Genomic DNA, 14,886 nt, shown 5'->3' on the forward strand with positions numbered 1-14,886 from the left:
TGTGGCACCGAACCACACGACCATCTTCCAGGGCCACCTCATACAACTGTGGCCCTGATACCTTACAAACCACAGCTACCACCCATGGTGCCCCTTGACCATAGTTCCTCGCCCAAACTTTGTCACCGATTGCTGATTGTGTGGGGGGCTTGGGTTGTGCTATTTCTGCAGCTGCCCGGTCTGGATGGAGGCGGTCCAGCTTCATGGTTAGCCAGCGTTCCCATCTCAGGCCCATTGAAGTGCATGGAGTTGTGTGTTGGCAGAGCAAAAAGTCTCCCTGCCGATGATGCCAATCACCAGTCGTTGTTCTTTTTAGCGCTTCCTTGGCATCCTTCCCTAGCATTGAGGGGAGATTCGGGCAAGTCCTGAATGGACAGGATGCGGTTGGCAGGTGCTGGATCTGCCTCTACCTGCTGTAATGGCAACCTGCTGAGACCATCTGGATGGCCCATGTCTTTGCCTGACTTTTGAACCAGTGTATGGTCATATGCACAGGAAGATGGACCACCTCAGCTTTCGTGAGGATATTATGTGTGGGGTTTGTGAACAACCCCAGCAGTAGCTTATGGTCTGTAAAGACTGTGAAATGGCGGCTGTATACGAAGTCATGGAATTTCTTTATGCCAGCCACTATGGCTAAGGCTTCACTATCTATCTGTGCATAATTGCGTTCAGCTGATGATAGGGTTCTAGAGTAGTATGCTATTGGGACTTGTGTCCCATCAGCCTTCAAGTGGCTTAACAAAGCCCCAATCCCATAAGGGGCTGCATCACAGGCAATGCACACCGGCTATTTCTCATTAAAATGCGCTAGGACTGCATTTGAAGAGAGCAAGGCCTTGACCTCTTTGAAACTTTTTTCATGTACTTGTGTCCACTGCCAAGGGGCCTGTTTGTCCAAGAGCCAGTGTAATGCTCAGCCACTGCAGCCTTGTGGGGAAGGAATGCATGGTAGAAGTTTAACAGTCCCAGAAAGGCCTGAAGTTCACCCTTGGATTTGGGACTTGGGGCCTGCTGAGTTGCTTGCAGCTTGGATTCAGCAGGGTGGATGCCCTGAGCATCAATGCAGAATCCTAGAAACTCAGTGGAGCTAACCCCAATCTTAAGCGTCTTGCTTAAGCTTCAGCCCTGCTTGGCGGAAACGTAGCAAAACGGCTCTCAGCCTTTCGGCTAAATTATCAGCTGAGTCCCCAGCGATGAGGATATCATCAAAGTATGGGCAAACACCAGGGATATTCCAGAGCATTCGCTCCATTAAACTCTGGAAAATGCCAAGGGTCACGTTTGCTCCAAATTGCAATCTTTTTACCTTGAATGCCCCCTGTGAGTCACTATAGTTTGGGCCTCAGCTGTTGCCTCATCAACTGGCAATTGTTGATAGGCCCGAGCCAGGTCAAGCTTAGCAAAGATCTGTCGTCCCCCCCTTGAGGAAGGCTAGAATGTGGCTGACCACAGGTATCGGGTATGAATGCTGCTGCAGTGCTTTGTTAAGTGTGCACTTGTAGTCCGCACAGATTCGGACTTCACCATTGGCCTTCAGTGGGGTAACTATGGGGGTTTCCCATGGACTGCTGTCCACAGGCTCTAAGATACCCTACTGAATCAGTTTATCCAGCTCTGCATCTATTTTACCCCTTAGGGCAAAGGGCACCCTGCGTGCCTTGATTCTAATGGGGGCTATAGCTGGGTCTAGCCTCAGAGAAATAGGAGGGCCTTTGTAGGAGCCAAGTTCTGGACTAAACACATCTGCAAACTCCTTGCAGACCCCTGCCAGGCCTGTTGTTTGCACTGTTTATTCCAGTCACCTGAATCCCAAGGGCTTCAAACCAATCGAGTCCAATCAGACTCGTGCAGTCTCCCCCAACCACAACTACATCTAGCAGCCCCTCAAAATTCCTCCACTGCACCATGAGCGTGGCATCTCCCCTCACGTTGACTCTGGAATTTTGGAAATCTGTGAGGATGAGGTTTGACCCGTAGGCCGCTTCTGCTGCAGACCTTGTTAAAGGTGTCTAGGGAGATGATCGATAGAGCGGACCCTGTGTCCAGCTCCATCAACAAGGGGACCCCTTGCAACTTCACGTTGATGTGAAACTTCTTCCTAAGTGGCCTGTGGACCTCTGTTCTAAAAATGCTCCTACGTGATGCACAGAAGCCCACCTGGCTGTGGACTCTGGTTCCTTTCTAAGGCAATTCTTCTGGGTAACGTTACTTCTGGCGACCCAAACAAACTGAGCAATGTTGCTTTGCCTACCATAGACCCTGCAGATGGCGGAGTGGAAATGGCAGTCTGCGTGGCGATGTCGGCCTCCATACCCGACACACCTAGAGGATGATGCTGGCTGGGCCTTCCCTCTGTGAGGCCTTCTCTCCGGAGCCTGATGCAGCTGGTCCACTTCCGATTCTGGATCCTGTTTGGATTCTTCGTGAGCGACCTCTTGATGGACGGTGGCTGGAACTTGAGGGGGCTTGGCAAGCCGCAAGGCCTTCACAGCTCTGCCTGCTGCTTCTTCAGCTGAAACTTCCCTCAGGGCATCTTGGAACGTGAGGCCTTCCTTCGCGAAGAGCTTCTGCTGCAACTTCCGGCTTCCGAGGCCACAGACCAGCCGATCTCTTCCAAGTCTTTGAATTCGCAGGGCCTAGCTGCTTGTTGCAAGGCCGCAACAAATTCTGCAGCACACTCACCAGGCCTCTGGTCCCTCTGCTCAAACGCGTGTCACCAGGCAATCACTGAGAGCTTGGGTTCGAAATGCTCTTAAAGCATCCTCTTCAAGTCAGTGTAGGTGATTGATTCCAGTGGTGCTGGGGCGACCAGATTCTCCTCAATATCGAAGGTCTCTTGTCCCTCCCCCCCCACAGCAACGTGGCAGCTTTGAGGCCGTCTTCGCGCATTTGATTCACCCGGAGGTAGTTGTCCACCCGGGTCACGTACGAGCTCCATCGTTCTGGATGAACTGTGTCAAACTTCGACAGCCGGCCTATCTTCGCCATCGTTGCAGCCCAGGAACTTCGTCCACACCTCTTGCTGCAGGGTTTGAGAAGGGCCCCCCTTCACTAAGCTCACCTCCAGCATTTCTGTGCTGACAGGCCGAGTCGCAATCGCCAGACACCCCTCCTCCAAGCTGCAAGCCTCCCGTGGTGAGTCAGCCTAGCTTCTTACTTCATTTCCCCTGCAGGCATCCCACCTTCATTGCCAATGTTCTTGCTGGAATATTCATGAACAGGAAAAGTCATGTGGTAACTCAGTCAGCCAATGGGAAGAAAATGTTTTGTCTCTGGTCTGTCTCTGTAAGAAGTCTTCATTAAGCTATGTTGCTGTAAAGAAGAATGGTATTGTAAATATTTTTATATAAATATAAAGTTATTTGAATCAGCTAAATGCAGTCAACTGTGAAAGCTTCTGATTTATTTTTCACTAATAGAGAAATTAAAATTCTCTAACAGTTCTGTTCTTGAAGAAGAGGCATTGAGACAAAGCACGGTCACACAGTCCTTCTTTATTGCAAACACCAACAGAACAGATTGCAAAATGGTGCAGCCCCCTTTTATAGCCCCCCTGCACAGTACCCTGCTGGCCAATCATTGCAAGGGATCTTTTCCTGCCCGGCCAATCGCTGCAGCCTGTGCCTGTCGGCCCAGGATATAACAGTCACCATATATAAAATCAGAGTTCCAAATTTTTTTCCCAGTTCTCTTTCCATTAGGCCAGAAGGAAAGTTTCTGGTTTAATGTTTATGTTCACTTTAAGAATTTTCTTCATTAATATATGAATCCTACTCCCAATATTCTTTGCCTTATCACATGTCCAACATTCATTTTAAATACTTCTATACCAGTGGTTCTCAACCTTTCTAATGCCGCGACCCCATAATACAGTTCCCCATGTTGTGGTGACCCCCAACCACTTATACATCAACGGGTGCCAGGGGCGTGGCCAAAGAAAAGGGGGAAAAATGGCGGACAGCCTTGTTTGGCGACCCCCGTGAAATGGTCGTTCGACCCCAAATGGGGTCCCGACCCACAGATTGAGAACCACTGTTCTATACATTCTAGATAACTTAACTGGTGTTAAATACCAATGATACATCATGTTGTAGAAATTTTCTTTTAGGCTATAATTTAATGTCAATTTAAAACTTTTTATCCACATATTCTCCCATGGTTCAAACATCACATTGTACCCAAAATTCCTTGCCCACTGGATCATATGGTGTTTTACATGTTCATTTTCCAAATTCAATTTTAATAACATTTTATAGACCTTGGCAATTATATGATCATCACTACCACATAGTAGGATTTCCAATTCATTTTTTTTATTAAAAGTTTTACAATTTTACAATAAAATCCCTCTCTCACTACCTCCCTACCCTCCCAAAAACCCTCCCCCCCTCTTCCCAGAGCTGAATACAGGGTTAACTAGAACTAAGAATACAAAACATTTAAACTTAAGTAAACCTCAAACAAAAGTTACATTTAAAAAAAAATCCAATATATATATATAATAAAAAATCCAATATATATATATAATAAAAAATACTTATTATCTTAAACTTTAAACTTTAAACATAAATTATTCAAAAGCTAAATAATATCTTTTAATATCATACTTATACTATATAAAGTTTATCCATCTTTTCCACACCAAGAGATATTTCTCTTGCGATTGATCTTTCAAATAAGCCGAACTTTTTGCCATTTCAGATAAATAAGAAACTTCAAAAAACCATTCCTCCAAGGTAGGCAAAAATTCCTTCTTCCAATATTGTCCTATCAACAACCTTGCCATTGTAATTAAATTTAACATTAAAATAATTTCTTTATCATTACAATCAACAATAATATCTAACAATAACAATTGTGGAGTGAATTTTAGCCTTCTCTTAAAAAATTTTTGAATATTCCACCATATCTTTGTCCAAAAAGCTTTTATACTTTTACATGACCACCAAATATGATAATACATTGCATCCAAACAACCACATCTCCAACATTTAGGTTGCAAATTTGAATACATATCAGACATCTTTTGTGGATCAAGGTGCCATCTATAAAACACTTTATAAAAATTTTCCCGTAAATTTTGAGCTTGCATGAATTTAACATTCCTCTCCCATGTTTCTAATAAAACCGGCTCATCCAAATTTTGAGCCCATTTAACCATGCGATTTTTAACTAATTCTGTTTCTGAATCCAACTCCACTAATACATCATAAATTCTTTTTATGAGATGGACTTTGATCTTTAATTTGTTTCAACAAATTTTCATCCTCTCTAATCAAACCCACTTTATAATCTATCTTCCACCTTTCCAATAATTGTCTATACTGAAACCACGAATAAATAATATTTTCTTGTGCTAATTCATCTATATATTTTAATTGCCAATTCTTCCCATCCCAATTAAGTAATTGTTTATAAGAAATACTATCCATCTTCACTCCTTTCCTTATTCCTTCTATTTCATGCCCCAGGATAGCCCATAATGGAATTCTTGAGTCTATTCTATAATATTTCTTCCAAACTCGAAGTAGAGAAATTCTTAAAATATGAGGCTTAAAAGCCCTATCCACCTTCTTATTATAAATTAAATAAGCATGCCATCCATATAATAAATCCCACCCCTCCAAAAGGAGTATATCTACATTTGTTAAATTAATCCAATCACTAATCAGTGTTAAAACCACAGAATCATAATACAATTTGAAATTTGGTACCTTGAATCCACCTCTCTCTCGTACATGTTGTATAATTTTAAATTTAACTCTTGGTTTTTTCCCTGCCCAAATAAATTTATTAATACCTTTCTGCCATTCATCTAAACTTGCCTCGTTCTTCAAAATAGGTATCATTTGAAATAAAAAAAGAAACTTTGGCAAAACATTCATTTTAACCGCTGCTATTCTCCAGGATCGGAATCTAGTAAAGAAGCTGATAAATTTTGCTTAACATAAATAACTACACCCCCTTTTTTCCCAGAAGCAAAGGATACAAAATGAGATCCCAATCGGGCATTAACTAAATATTTTTGGTCTTTAGAAATAATATGGGTTTCCTGCAAACAAATAATATCATTATTATGTTGCTTCAAATAATGAAATATTTTCTTCCTTTTCTGTGGAGAATTAAGGCCGTTAACATTCCAGGTCAGGAGCTTTGCCATCTCCTCCATCCATTAGCCTAGAGAAGACTACTTGGAGATCTGCCATCGAGGATTGCACCGATGATCTCTTAGGTCTTGCTCCTCCCACAGGCTCAGAAACAAATTCTTGTAAAACTTGTTTAACCTCCTTCTTCTGTTGTTCCTTTTCCTTACGCTTATGTGCTGCTCGAGTCATTCTCTGCTCCTTCATCTCAGCTTGTTGGTACCACTCAGTCTGTATTTTCCCAGCTTTCATCAATACAGCTTCTTCAGACTGCTGTTCTACCTCCTTTTCTTCCAAAACTTTCAACATTATAGGTGGTGATGAGCGCGCTCCCAGGACCGAAGTATAAAACTCTCTTGCTTTAAGAACAGTATTAAGTCTATAACGTGTCCCTGCGTGACTCACCACAATTCCAGTCGGAATATCCCATCTGAATGGCATCTGCCTCTTTTTAAGTTCATCTGCTAAAAAAGCAAACTCTTTTCTTCTTCTTAGAATTTTAGATGGGATCTCCTTTAAAATTATTACATCTTGTGCAGCAATCTGAAATCTCTTATTGTAAAAAGCTTGTATAATTTCATTGCATAAAGATCTTTTCCCAAAATAAATTACCACATCTCTTGGCAAATTTCTCTGTTTTGCCACCCAAGAATTAACTATAAATATTTTTTCAATTTCTCCGAGTATTTCCTCCTTTTCTCTGTCCAAAATCACAGCAAAGTCATTTGCCACCATCTCTCTCACGTTTTCTTGCGTATTTTCCCTCAAGCCTCTGATTCTTAAAGCATACTCCATCTCTCTGTATTGAGACATAACAATTTCATCTTGTGAAATTTCCATCTTTTTTTCCATTCCTTCAAACTTTTCCTCCAATATATCCACTTTATCTACTACTTCTTCAACACAAGAATCCAACTTTTCAACAACAGAAGCAAGTCCTTTTAGGGCCAAAACTATATCTTGCCTCAAAATATTGTTATTCTCCACTAAAATCTCCTTCACTTCTCCTCTAATTTGAGATATAACATTTCCCATGACATCTTGCAAGTCTTTTACCGTGAGTGGTTGTATAGGAGGAGAAGATGTTTGTTGGGCTGGTAATATCGCCGGAGAAGAAGCCATCTTAGGTACTGTGGAAACTTGATGTTTTGAAGCCATTTTAAACAAAAGAATTTTTTTTTCTTTCCTCCTTCTTAAAAAAAAAAAGTACAAAGAGATCCCTAGCAAAAATAAAAAGATAAACAAAAGAGAGGGAAAATAACTAAACCCAAGTCTCTTTCAAAAAACCATAATAATAAAAAGCAAAAAAAAGAAAAAAAGAAAAAGTAACAAAGTAACAAAATCCGTTCCGTTTCCTTTCAAGCATTCAAAAAAAAGCCTCACATCGCCATTTTACTTTCCCTCTCAACCAAAAAAAAGAGAAAGTGAAAATAATTCTTTAAAATTAAAGTCCAAATAAATCTAAAAAGTAAAGATTCCCCGATCAGCTTTGTCCGCTTTTTTTTAAAATAACTCACCAGTTCTCTTTAATCGTGGAGGTGGGAGCGGTGTCTTGCTTTGTCCCAAACGACAAGGAACAAAGACAGCTGAGAAGCGGAGATTCCCTGAACTCCATGGGAGCACTCTTTTCGCCCCCCCCCCAAAAACTTTTTGGGGGGTTTCAGAGGCTCTACCACTATTCAGGGTAAAACTCCCCTCCTTCCTTTAGCCCAGGAAGGAGGTTTTAAACCGTGGAACAGCTGATATCTGATAGCCGCCATTCACATCGCGACACCACCGGAAGTCGGATTTCATTATTAACAAACTAAAAACCATGGCCTTTTTTTGTCTAGCTTAAATCTTTTCTTCATTTGTTAATATGTAAACCATTCTTCATTTGTTAATATGTAAATTCTTCCCTAGACTTGAGGATGGGGTCTCCAGAATTGAAAGATACCATTTTACCATACATCCACTAGTCCGGCTTCACCACCATTTTTTTTCTAAAAAAAAGTTTCTTGGGGGACACCCATAGGGGCAATTTTGTAAAAAAACTTGTTTTATATTTATTCCAAACTCTTAATATGGCGCGTCTAATAAAATGATTATTAAAATCAACATTAAGGTTTGAATGACATGAGTATTAATGGTATGATAAAGTCAAATATAAAGGATTTCTATTGCAGTTCCTTTAGGACTGATGCTGAACCTGAAAGCTTCTACTCGTTAAAGGCACATCTGTTCACACATCATATTGATGTTCACTCCTGGAACTGGTTGGACTTGTCCCTGCAGTTTTCTTGGAAAGATTTCAGAAGTGGTTTGCCATTCCCTCCTTCCCAGAAAGTGACTGATCCAAGGTCACCCAATTGGCATAAGGTGAGACTAGAACTCACCATCTCCTGGTTTCTCTCCTGGTGCCTAAAACACGGCATCAAACTGGATCTCTATCAATTGTAGCTGTTTCTAAAATGTTAATTTAATTTTATCCTCACTTTTGGATTGCTAAAATATGAGGAAAATATAGTTACATTTGAAAAATAAAGCACTGTATTGCAGGTCATAGGCCCCTATATACATAGTATAAAATACCTAATATATTCAAAATTTAAAACATTCAATGAAGTACCATAACTGTTCTTACAATACCTTTAACTCTGCTCAGTTAATTCAATTATGTTGGAAACAACTCTTCTAATAATTTTATTTCAACAAAAATGCAGAAGAATTGCTGTGGTGCTTGAAATTTTAAACAGGTAAACAATATTAGTAAAGTAATCTCCCTTTAATTCTTTGTCAGTAAATATAAATTTAACACACAAATATTAGTAACTGTTTTGTAGTTACTTACAGTTTTTCCACAGGAATAAGCTCAGGGATTTCTGGAGGTCTGATAAGTAAAGAAGAGCAGAAATTACAGAGTTTGTTGTAGAACAATAAGGTGTAATTTTTTTTTTGCAACTTGTATGGTTAGTTTTAATGTACAGTTTTTGTATAAGAAGGTTGTAAACAAACTTATTTTCAAAACAATATTACATACATTTCCTCTGCCTATGTTCAGAGAAAACAGCCACAGCCAGAAAAGCAAATTAGTATCCCCAGCAAACTATAGAAACAGTGTATGAATAGAACAACCAAAGTTTGCAGTCTGCAAAGGCAACATCTACAGTTTCACACATTATTAATTCTTGCAGTATTGTTGTGGTTTTTTTCGATGGAAGAAAAAGTTCTATAGAATGCCACACTTTTACCTCTATTCAGTTTATTTGCAAAGAAAAGCAACTAAGATGATTAAAGGCCTGGAGAGTAAAACATATGAAGAACTATTGCAGAATTTGAGAATGGAAGAAGAGAAAAGAAGGACTAGGGGGGACATGATAGCAGTATTCCAGTATTTGAGAGGCTGCCATAAGAGGAGGAGGTCAATTTATTTTCCAAAGCACCAGAAGGCAAGACAAAGAAATAATGGATGGAAACTAATCAAGGAGAGAAGTAACCTGGAATTAAGGAGAAACTTCCTAACAGTAAGGACAATTAACCAGTGGAACAGCTTGCCTTCAGACGTTGTGGGTTTTTAAGAAGAGACTGGTCAGCCACTTGTCTGAAATGATATAGGGTCTCCTGCTTGAGCAGGGGACTGGACTAGAAGATTTCCAATATCCCTTCCAGCTCTATTCTGTTCTGTTCTGTTCCACTCCGCTCCGTTCCGTTCTGCTCTGCTCCATTCCATTCCACTCCTCTACACTCTACACTCTACCCTACCCTGCCCTGCCCTGCCCTGCCCTACCCTACCCTACCCTACCATACCATACCATATTATATTATATTATATTCTTCTCAACATTTGCCTGGCTGCCCATAATTCTGGGTGGCTCATAACAATGAAACCAATAACTATAAGACCCTAAAATGAGAACAAAAATCCGTCTTCTCAGTCATCCCATTGGGATGTACCACCATCAGCTTCAAACATTCTTTCTTCCATCCCTGCACCCAGGTAAAAACTCAGGTATTGACAGCCTTCCAAAAGGCTAAAAGACTGAGGGCTTGCTGAATCATTTGGGGAAGAGTATTCCGTAAGGTAGGCACAGCCACAGGAAACGGCACACTTCCAAGCTCCCACTAGAGGGCAAGACTTCAGGGAAGGGACCTGGAACATACCTACCCCATCTGATCTGGTAGGATGGGCAGATACTGTCAGGGAGAAGTGATCCCACAAATATCCTGGTCCCTGCCATGTAGGGATTTAAAAGTGACAACCAGCACCTTGAATTACACCCAGAAGGAAACGGGGACAGCACACCTCCTACCACAGAAGTGTAACATGGGCAAACACAGGAACACCCAATACTGCACGTGCCACTGTTTTTGGACCAGTGCCTTCAAGGGCACTTGAAATGATCTTCAAGGACAGCCCCATGTAAAGTGCATTGCAGTAATATAAATTTGAACAAATCCAAATTTGTCCCAAGAATTTTGTAATGAAAAAAATAAAGATGTCCTCTAACTTACAAAATGGGACTATTCCCTCTATAATTTTACTTTGGCCATGTCATGCAGGGGAATTCACTGGAGAAAGCAAAGGTATTTGGAAGAGTTAGTGGTAAAAGGAAGTCAGGTCATCAAAGAACATGTGGCTGGACACCATCAAATCTGACATTAGCCAGAGCAGACAAAAACTCAAAGAAGTTATTGCAAGATCAGAAGATATGGAGAGGATTGGCCCATAGAATCACCAAGAGTTGGACATGACTGAATGCATCATCATCATCATCATCATATTTTTTTTCAGTTTCTTTCTTGAAATATGCGCCAAAGGGAAAAAGAAAAGGAAAGGGAAAGGAGAGGGGAGGGGAGGGGAGGGGAAGGGAAGGGAAGGGAAGAGAAGAGACAATACCTTGCACTAGCCCAATTGTATATGTTTTCCTTTTCTGAGGACTCTTCATCATGTAATTTATCAATCATGTCTTTTTTCCTTATTTCCTCCAGAGGTTGATACATATCTTTAAACCAAAGAGGCTTTTCAAATGACGATACTGACGTCTGAGCATGAGGAAAGGATGTTTAAAATGATCATAAAGCTTCAAAGATTTTAATTTACATGTTGCATTATCATTTTATTTGTATCTCAAATTCCAATTCGTGGAATGGAGGTTCTTCCTGAAGGAATATGTGACTAGCAAATTAGAGCAAACTTAATTGTGAACTCCTAATTAGGTCACCAGTTTTAGCTCCCTCTCTATCTATGATAGGGAATCCTGGAACATATTTTGTATTTCTGCCAATTAGTGTTAGTAGCCATTAACCTTAGTAGTTAGTAGCTATAATTAAAAAAAGTTCTCCAGTCCTAGTATTCCTAAATTTTGCAAGTGGTGTTGGGCTTAATATATGACATTTAATTTGGGTTTAGTTATGATCTATGAGCTGAATGCATGCTTTAATGTTGTTTGGGAATGAGGCTTTTATCAATTCATCTGGTTGATACAAATATACTTGCAGTATACAAAACCTCTACAAGCCATGTTTGTTAATATTGGTATATTTAATAAGTCACAACTGGTTGTAGCAAAACTTTTCTTCTGAAAAGATCCCATAGGAATAATAGACAAAATACATAAAACTGTACAACATGGTTTGTGTACTTGACTCAATACACTTCACACATTAAGTTATAAACAAGCCATATTTTCCCTTCAATTTTTTGTGAATCCAGCCATTGTGATTTATTCCAGAAATAATTTTCTGGTCATTCACAGTTTGGCACAATGTGGGAACTACAGTATGTCATAAAAATGTCTACCAAAAAGGTTCAAAATACTGCTTTTTTCTAAATACTGTAGCATATATTTGGACATTTCAAGTTGTCAGTCATCTAGAAATCACAGGTATAGGACAGGCTGGGATCAAGACCATTGATTATTACAACTGTCTTTTTCTCCCTCTACACAGAGAAGCCAGAGTGGTTCTGAATTACTTCTATGTGGGCAGAAAACCAGGGTGCCTCCTGTTCCTGAAGACAACAGATTGGCTTACAGGATCCAGAAGAAATGGAGACAAGTGAGGGAAAGTGGCAAATTCAGGAGGAATGACTGGGAAACTGCCATCTTTATCCACACTAGTGTCAACATGGAGTGATGGCTTAGATGACTTTAAAATTCAATGGGTGAACAGTTACATTTAGAGAGTACAACAGATGGCTCTAGACATCAATTGCCAAGTAAAAGCCAACCTATGTTAAACACTGCAACCCAATCCTAAAGTATACGTACTCAGAACTAAGCCTCATTGAGTTTAATACACACCCAAAATGACAGGATTATTTATTTATTTATTTATTTAAACAAATTTATGTAACTGTCTGATTCACACATAAGTATTCCAGGCAGCTTGCAAAATCTGCAAAAAATCCACCATCCAGTCACACTATTATTATTTTATTATTATTATGGATCATCGCACAGTCGGCCAGATTTTGTCTACCTATCGAGTCCTTACCCAGGACCTGGGATAGGCAGATGTGAATGTTTGATGGTATTACAGGTATCGTCGCAGGATGGAAGCAGTTCCTAGTAAGGCTGCCTTTTGCAATTGACTAATAGCGAATTTGCCAATGCCAATGGTGTTCAAGTGGTGCTCCAGTTGTTTTGGGATTGCACCCAAGGAGTCTATTACTATTGGTACTACCCTTGCTAGCTTTTGCCACAGTCTTTCTATTTCTATTTGTAGGTCTTTGTATTTTTTTATCTTCTCCAGTTATTATTATTGTTGTTGTTGTTGTTGTTGTTAATTGCGAAGTCGTGTCCGACCCATCGCGACCCCATGGACAACGTTCCTCCAGGTCTTCCTGTCCTCTACCATCTTCATAATAATTATTATTATTATTAAATTATTATTAAATTCAGGCTTGCCTAAGCCACATCTATAATACTTGTGGGGCCATGTTGTTCAGATCCAATAACTAAGTAGCAGATCACCAATGGTCACTTATGCATTTACACACCTGTTTTTCAAGTGTACCCCTCTCCATTCTATCCAGAAGTGTCCTTAAACAAACAATTAAAAAGAAAAATGGTGAGATCCTAGCCTGAATAAAACCCTTTTGACAATATTCAAACAAAACGTGGCATATATTTCTGTATTGGAAGATTACACAAACTCTTATCATTTATATGAAAGATGTATACCCTGTTTCCCTAAAATAAGCCTCAGTTAAGATCATCAGCCAGACGGACGCATTTAGTACCATATTTTCTCCAAAATAAGATCTAAGTGGAAAATGAGCCCTAATGCTTCTTTTGGAGCAAAAATTAATATAGGACCCGATCTTATTTTCGGGGAAACATGGTATATATTTCTCTTTCTCAAAATGGACTCAAAAGACCTTTTCAGTCACAAGACACTTCTGTGCACGTAGAAGCAGTGTGCAGGTAATAGAAAGCTTAATTGCCTCTTATGCTGAAACACACACTGGCAATTGTCTCCCAAGTTTTAAGAGTGCATGTTGCAGGTAACCATGTATTTCTTTGGGGATTTTTGGCTTTGTTAGCATGCACGCTTACCTTGGCAATCTCAAGTTTAGCATTAGTTCAGCACTAAAAATAGTTTAAAGTTGCCAAGAGGAGAGGGGGACATATGGGACCAGTTGGGGAATGTAGCAGGAAGCCAATGCTATACATACAAATTCAGCCAGCAAAAACACAGATTATTCAGCCATATTCTCAGTGTTTTCATAAAGAGGATTTTTCAGAGTAGAGAGTTGCAAATAACTAAGTATCTCCAGGCAAAAGTTACCGTTTTTCCAGAGGAGTTCCTTCCATTCCTTTGGCAGTTTGATGGGAATGGCTCTGTTTAATCCAAAAAGAGAGATGTGGTTATGAGGGATAAATGTAAAAAATTTTCGCAGTGAGGAAAAAGAATCAATGACTGGCACAGAGAGCAATGTTTTTTCCTTTGTTTCTTAATGAGAAACTCTTCCTTTTCTCCATCTTCTGGAGATGGTTTTGATAAAGCTTATAAAAAGGTCTTATGGACCTTTTTGATAAAGCTTATAAAAAGGTCTTATGGACCAAATCAAGCCTACCAGCCAGATGTTCCCTATCAGAACTGGAGGTGGAAAGAATCCCACTCAATACACCCATTTGGTTATCTCTATTTGACCCCCCTCACCAATAATTTTTCAAAAATCAATGCCACCCTTTTTTGTGATGTTGCTATATCACTGCCACATCTGCTGTGGCTCTTTGAGGCTGAATATATAATATTAAATCCTGGCTGCAGTAATGTGGTTTCCCTGAGTCAGTGTTTAAGGAAATGTTAGCTCTGGGGGACGTCCAGTTAGGCATCGCGGTGTGACTGGCACAGGAAGATGGGGTTCCATCTTCCACATTCAATTTCACCCTGCTGGGGACCCTAAAAGGGTCAAAAGTCACCCTGGAGAGGCGATGAAGAAGAAGAGGACCTTCGTCAATTGTGGAGGGACAGCCCTTCTGCTGGATCTGAGGAAGTCCTCCAAACCGGTAGAGGAAAGATTGGCTATATTTTTATGGCCAGTCAGAAGCTCCTGACAACCGAAGATAAGCACTAACTAGCAATTTTTGAGCAATGTGGATGGAACTGGGTGAGATTTTATCCTCTTTTTATGACCTTAATACTACTTTCCTGGAAAAAAGAATGCCCAAAGCAAGAATCCTCCCTGATGAGAGAGGGAAGAGAAGTTTTTGCCCTGCTCCATCAGGAAAAGAAAAGTGGCAAATTAATTGCT

The 14,886-nt window shown here is 40.2% G+C and overlaps 2 long non-coding RNA genes and 1 pseudogene across 2 annotated transcripts; 2 read left to right on the forward strand and 1 right to left on the reverse strand.

The window, feature by feature from the left end:
* Positions 1–12,641, forward strand: part of LOC120296826 — a 42,086-nt pseudogene extending 29,445 nt beyond the window's left edge.
* LOC120296827 lies at positions 6,892–12,075 on the reverse strand. The gene is made up of 3 exons (XR_005553593.1): positions 11,023–12,075; positions 8,977–9,015; positions 6,892–7,366 (listed from the first exon to the last, which is right to left on the reverse strand). It is a non-coding gene; the product is annotated as an uncharacterized LOC120296827 (long non-coding RNA).
* A 1,371-nt stretch (positions 12,642–14,012) lies between the features above and the next one.
* On the forward strand, positions 14,013–14,405 carry LOC120296828. The gene is made up of 2 exons (XR_005553594.1): positions 14,013–14,145; positions 14,181–14,405. It is a non-coding gene; the product is annotated as an uncharacterized LOC120296828 (long non-coding RNA).
* Positions 14,406–14,886: the final 481 nt, after the last annotated feature.

Source organism: Crotalus tigris, unplaced genomic scaffold, assembly GCF_016545835.1.
Source record: "Crotalus tigris isolate CLP2741 ecotype Arizona unplaced genomic scaffold, ASM1654583v1 scf7180000021589.104080, whole genome shotgun sequence".
NCBI classification, from domain to species: domain Eukaryota; kingdom Metazoa; phylum Chordata; class Lepidosauria; order Squamata; family Viperidae; genus Crotalus; species Crotalus tigris.